General features: G+C 36.0%; 1 pseudogene; it reads right to left on the reverse strand.

The window, feature by feature from the left end:
* Positions 1 to 6,363: 6,363 nt before the first annotated feature.
* Positions 6,364 to 6,506, reverse strand: LOC115068364 (annotated as a pseudogene).
* Between the last annotated feature and the right edge of the window lie 615 nt (positions 6,507 to 7,121).

Raw genomic sequence — 7,121 nt, forward strand, 5'->3', positions numbered from 1 at the left:
TGTTCAGCAAATGGTGCTGGCAAAACTGGATCTCCACTTGTAGAAGAATGAAACTAAACCCCTATCTTTCACATTGCACAAAAGTCAATTCCAAATGGATCAAAGACCTCAATATATAGCCTGAAACTCTGAAACTGTTAGAAGAAAACATTGGGAAAAACCTATAAGATATAGGAGTAGGGAAGGATTTTCTAAACCGGACATCAATTGCTCAGGAAACAAGGGCAAGAATTAAGAAATGGGACCTCATTAAACTAAAAAGTTTCTGTACATGAAAGGAGACAACCAAGGAAGCAAACAGAAAACCTACAGAATGGGAGAAAATCTTCATCAGCGACACATCTGATAGAGGTTTAGTAACCAGAATTTATAACGGACTGAAGAAACAGAGAACCAAGACAAGAATCAACACCATTAAAAGATGGACTAAGGAGCTGAACACAGAGTTCTCAAAAGAAGTAAAGATGGCTATGAAATATCTTAAAAGATGTTCAACATCACTAATAATTAGGAAAATGCAAATTAAAACCACTTTAAGATTTCACCTTACCCCAGTCAGACTGGCTAAGATCAAGAAGCAAATGATACCAAATGTTGGAGAGGATGTGGGGAAAGGGGAACACTCATCCACTGCTGGTGGGGCTGCAAACTGGTTCAACCCCTATTGAAAGCAGTGTGGAGAACTCTTAAAAAAACTACAATTTTTTTTAAATGAGAGCTAAGGATTGTAGTTTACTGGCTCAGTGGTAGAGATCTTGTCCATCATGTTGAAGGCCCTGAAATCAATTCCTGACACTGCTTTTTAAAAAGCAAGCGAAAGTACACTTTACACGTATGTATTTCATGTAATACCTATACTTCCTTTCTTGGGAATGTTACAGCAATGGAAAAATGTGCTAATATCTGAGTATATCTCAGTACTTTATTTGGCTGTGAAGGCCCACCTAGCACAGACAAGAATTTAATCACACAGACATCAGTAAACTCATTGCACTGCCCTACACAAAGCAAATGGCAACTGAGTAATTGATCTTTAAGACACATTATTTTCCTTTAAATGATTATTTACTTCAATTGACATGAATATTGAAATGACTACAAGATGAAAAGCCATTGATGCTAAAATATATTTTATAGTATGTTCAGAGCTGTCTACTTCAAACAATGGTAAAGCAAGAATTTCATAGAGATGTTAAAGGGGAGAGTAAGAAGAGAAACTGAGGGTATATAAGCTTTAAAGATTTTATGCATCTGTATGATAATGACATAATGAATTCTGCTACTTTGCACAATTCAAATTCACTAATAAAAATGGTTGGCACATAGTCATTCTTTCAACCTTTTGTTGTTTCAAAAGAGATGACTGTCAACACAAAATCCCTAAGCTAAAATTATAGCCTTTATGAAACTAATCAGGTTTCCAGCAATCTCACAAGCCTATGGACACAAACAGAGTTCAAGACCCACCTTGGGCCTTGAGAGGGGCTGAAGAACTCAGGGACGATTTTGATATTAAGAGGCTATGGTCTCATTGTCAATATAATCCTGAAATTCCAAACTAATGACAGAATCTGAACACGAGCTTCAAAATACTCAACCACTGATTGTTATGTGCTAAAGTATGCCTGAACATTTTCACCCCAAAAAAGTGCAATGATGGAAAAGCAAATTATTTGGAGACACCAGTCACTTTTATACTTTTTCATATATAAATTTTTGCACGCAATAAAAATAACCATAAATGTACATGACACATACTAATGGCAAGCAAGTTAAAGACATATATCGGGCTTGGCAAAAATTTCTGCATATGCTGAGGCTGCTGTGACTTGATTTATGTTCGTGCATAATAGAGCGGCACTGAGATACTGCTACACACCTTCCAAAAGTACAAGCCTTAAGAACTATGGTCACAAACTTAGAGCAACTGTGGCATTCAAACTTGTAGGAGGCTGTAAACTTGTACAATTACATTTCAAAACAGTTTCACACTTTCTAGGATCTCTTAACCATCTACAATGTCACCAAATCATGCCATTCCTGTATAATTTTCAGGAAAAATTAAAGTGTTTGTGTACATGTATACAAATTGTTATACAAAAATAACGATAGCATGGGAATTAGGAACTCATATGAGACCATGAGACAGGGGAATTATAAAGGTCTACACGAGAAACTATGGTTCAAAAATATTTTCATCAACTTAATGTGGCAAGAGTTTCTTACTACATATATCCCAAAATTCATATATATTAGAAGTCCCAATAGTTTTTAACAGTCTCAACACTATTCAAAAATCCAAAGGCATTTCTCAAGGCATTCTCTTAACTGTAAAGCCCTGTAAAGTAAATAAGCAAATTAAGCCAAGCATGGCAGTACATACCTTAGTCCCAACACTCAGAAGGCAGAGGCAGGCAGATCTCTGTGAGATTGAGACCTGATAGATAAAGTAGCCTATGGATGAATCCGGTTGATCAGGAGAAAGCACCAGGACACAGATAAAACTCCATTCGGAATAGAGTTTATTAGCAAAGGAACACGTGGGACAGATTCCCTTCTGGTCAGGTCCTGAGCTGGGGTCTTTTTAAAGGGGGAATCTTCTGCTTCCTGCAGAAGGTGGGAAGATATATATTTTTTAAGTTGGGTGGGGGGGTAAGAGGGACTGTTAAAACCTGTTCTCTTTAGAGATCAAAGGGGAAGCCTGCTGTGTTGGCCGAACAGTGGAGAAAAGTCTGCTTGTCTTGACTTCCAAAGACCAGGGTGCTCATCAGCTCAGTTCACTTTTCTCAGGAACTTGAGAAGTCCCTGAGACTCTGTTGGTGAGGGGGCAGGGCTATCTGAACCTTAAAAATGTATATATTTGTATATATGTCTATCATAATATGTATTATAAAGGACACTATGCCATGTTAAAAAATGAAAATGTCTCAGAAAAATACATCTCCTCTGGAGTGATTAAGAAGTCTTCATTCTCCACAGAATCCACAAAGAAACCTTAGTAATGGTGAGTGAACATTTTCAATGTGGAAAGGAAAAAAAAAAATGGAACTGTCAACAAAATTCAATATTTAACAGAATTTTCTTTCCAAATATATCAAATTAAATAAGACTTAGCATTCCAAAAATGTGATGACAATTTGTTACCAGAGTCAATTTAATTCCATTTGCTCCTGAATATTGTACAGTGTGACTGGAAAGAATATTTGGCAGTAAATGAGAACTTCAGGAGTGGCAGAAGTGCAGGTGCCTAAGGAGACTGAAGTGAGTAATCACAGCTGCCTTGGATTTAGATTAGGAATATATGTAGCATCCAAGCTTCGAAGACAAAATAGGCCCCCTAGCATTTTCAATACAGAGAGTTAAGAAAATTGAAGTGGGTAGTAATCAAAAAGGCATGTTAAATACAAAGATTGGAATACTCAACAAACTGGAATTTAAATTGACCACCAATTGATTTACCAACTTAATACATTTCTAATAAAATAATTAGAAGAATTTTCAATCTGGACAGAATTTTCCACTGCATATCAGAAAGACAAAATACTAAAATGGGTAAGAAAATCCAAAATGAATTGAGAGAAATCACAAACCTAATTTAAAATTTATGTAGCTATGATTAAGGCAAAATTCCATTACTGGAATTCTCTATAGATACATCTTAGATCAAGGAAACAAGAATGTAAACAAGTTGTAGAAGCAACTAGGTCTTACACAATTACAAGGAGTAACACAATGGATGAGTGAAAATCTTTTCAATGAACAGCTACGGCAACTATCAGGTATCTAGGGGAAAAACATGAACCTCTTGACCTAAACTTCACCGCTCATGAACAAATCAGCTCAAAAGGAATCATAAATCTAAATCTGAACTATAAAGGAATGTTTGAAGTCTAGCTCACTGAAAGTGCCACTGCACACTTGACATCAAAATTGCAGTCCCTAAAGAAAAAAACTGTGAAGCTATGCTCACAGTTTCATCCTGTGTTAACAGAAGCTACAAATTAAGAAAAAGCACATTTTCAAACCCTACATCTAAAAACTGATGATAACTTGAGTATAACAAGAACTCTATAAATTTGACAGCATAAAATAAAAAATCCAATATGAAAAATGAGGAAAATTATACTTGCAGAGAAAACTTAAGGAAATAAAAATAGAAAGATGTTAAGCATCAGAGCCAGGAAGCAAATATAAATTGAAACCGCAAACAGAATGGGAAAAAAAAAAAAAACTATTCCACTTATACATTCAATAAAGGATTACTGTGTAGAATATATAAATGGCTCAGAAAAATCGAAAGAAGAAATAAATAAACCAGTGAATAAATGGACAAATGAATGAAAAGGACAGCCTTCAAAATAATATGCATGAATAGCAAATATATATTTGATAACTCCCATATGATCTAATTGAACTACTCTGGTAAAAACTCAGAAAAAAAAATCTGTCAGTTTACCACAAACTTGTCCACCCATGTTCATTATGTCACTATTCACAAGAGTCAAGCTATGAAATCAACTTCCATGACCATCACTGGAAGAGTGGATAATTTATTCAACCACAAAAAATTAAGTAATTTGTAGGAAAATGAATGGAAATTGGAACCTTTATTGCTTTTTTATTATTTGTGTATGTGTGAATACTGCATGTATATATGTGCCTGTATGTGTGTACCTGGTACTCACAGAGGTCAGAAGGGGAAATTGAATCCCCTGGAACTAGAACTTGGGTATGTCTTACTTTCTGTGATTCTCCTTTGCAGAAGTCCACATCCATGATCTTGGATGTGCATTATATTTTACCCTGAGCTCCTCCCTTTCTCCTAGTTTCATACTTAAGCCAATATCAAAATATTTCATAAAATCTCTAACCCTGATTTATAGTTGTCTGTTCCTGAGATTATTTTCAGTATCAAACTAAGAAATGCCAGTTTGGCCCAAGTTAAATTCTCTAAAAGATTTGGAGAACTCCTCATGCTGCCGATGGTGACAACACAGAACTGTGTCTCTGATCTGCACCGCAGACAATTTTAGTAGGCCTGAAATTTGAAATTATGACAATAAGTGTGAGTAAAAACTTATAGCAGAATCTCATATACTGACAATGTGATACAAAATTCACTAAGATGGAAAACAGGCTGTTACTTTCTAAAAGTTCTTGAAAATACTCCTATCAGGTCATTTCATCTTACCGTTACTTGATGTACTAAATAAAGACGTAAATACAGACTTCAAAGTACTTTATATCATGGACAGAAAAATGAATGAGAAATAGAGATGAGTAAGGAAACCACATTGGGTGGAAGAATATACACCTAATTTTTTCTTTATTGATTTTCTCCACAATACATATGAATAGGCATGTGTGTAATTATAAATGTTTTAATATATACACCATCATTTAAAACGATGTTAAATGGTGAAATTTAACTTAAATTTACTTATAGTCAAATAAACGTGTTACATTATAGTGTACAGGCCAATACACACTTTAAAAAGATGTTAACAAAAATACATACAAGATGAAGCGCCTATGAACTTTAATTAGAAAATATACCTCGGGATATATTTTTCAGAAGGAGAATGCAGCTAGTCCTAGTGCAGAGGATCAGGATCCAGTGAGTGGGGTTGGGGTTAAGAGGCTAGTCCAGAGGTCAGAGGCAGGAAGAACAGGAGTGGGACTAGGTCAAGGAATGGAAGGGGGGCAGCGTGGGGAGAGAGAACGTAGTGTTTAAGGTGCAAGGAAATCAAGTTGAGGTGCTTTTTTTAATGAAATCTCAAATCTTTTCCTCAGGAAAGAAATACATAATTTGAAATGAAAAAAAATGACTTCTCTTTACAGTTTCTATGTAATGAACTCAAAATTGTTGAGTTCTCATAATAGAAGAACCTGTACATAGGAACATCAACTCTCCTTAATTAGAGACCTAATTCCACGTGGAAAAATGATCCTCCAAATACTGTACAGACTCGTCAATGCTGAGAGTCACAGTTTAATACACCTATAGCTGAGTACAGAAAGAAGTCCACTTCAAGAGATAGAATCAAAGGTATTTCAATATAAAGAACTACACATCTCAGAGCATATTTAAGAAGTCTCCCAGGAAATAAGAATAAAGAACATAGAGACAAGGACATGAACAAGAGGAACCATTTAGCCTATCATTCCCATAGAGACTGCAAAATATATAGCTTGTAATGCCCAGCCAAAAAATATGTAAATTTTAAACTTTAGGCCTATGTACCTTGATTCCCTTATGCCACACATTATGTGAGGATTTTGTTTGTTTGTTTGTTTTTTGTTTTGTTTTGTTTTGTTTTGCTTCTCTGATCCATAATTTTCTTAATTTATTTTAATTAAAAGAAGCATTTCATTACAACAGCATTAACCTATTCAATAACATTTTTCTGAGCTAGGGTACATCTCTTGGATAGAGGACGTATCAGATATTAAACTGATAAGAACAGATACTACACTTGATCTTAGCCAAAAGGCCGAGAAGCGATGAGGATTTTTTTTTTTTTAATTTTCACTGTGACTTGATTTTTCTCTAACGTAACCAACTACATTCTCTCCCAACACTGCTTCCCTTCCAGACTTGGGACTAGGCCCACTTGTGTTCTGCCTGGCTCATGCATCCGGAGTAGCCTCCTAACCCCGACCCACTCACTGGATCCTGATCCACTGCACCGGGACTAGCTGCATTCTCCTTCTATAGGATCCACCCTTACCCTGCTTAGCTAGTTAGAACCTCCCCATCTGTTCCACCCAAGCCATAGCTTTATGCCACCCTCCAGATCTTCCTGCCAGAGACCTGCTGACTAGCCTGCCAGAAAACAGCCACCAAATCCCCATAGTTTTGATGTCCCTTTCTCTGCCAGAGAGTTCTTCACTAATCACCTTGGAACCCTACTGCTCTGCAAATAAAAATCAAAGATGGGAACCTGAAGGACATACCAACTGCTATTCACACCTGATCACAAAGCAACCAAGCTACATCAATAACGTAAACAGAACCAAAATTCAACTAAACATAGGTATATGAGAATTTGATATCAGGCACAAAAATCACCAAAAGAAACCCATATGCCCAAACCAGACCACAAAAACACAAATAATAT

The sequence above is a fragment of the Nannospalax galili genome, unplaced genomic scaffold (assembly GCF_000622305.1).
Source record: "Nannospalax galili isolate Female #2095 unplaced genomic scaffold, S.galili_v1.0 scaffold7, whole genome shotgun sequence".
NCBI classification, from domain to species: Eukaryota; Metazoa; Chordata; class Mammalia; order Rodentia; family Spalacidae; genus Nannospalax; species Nannospalax galili.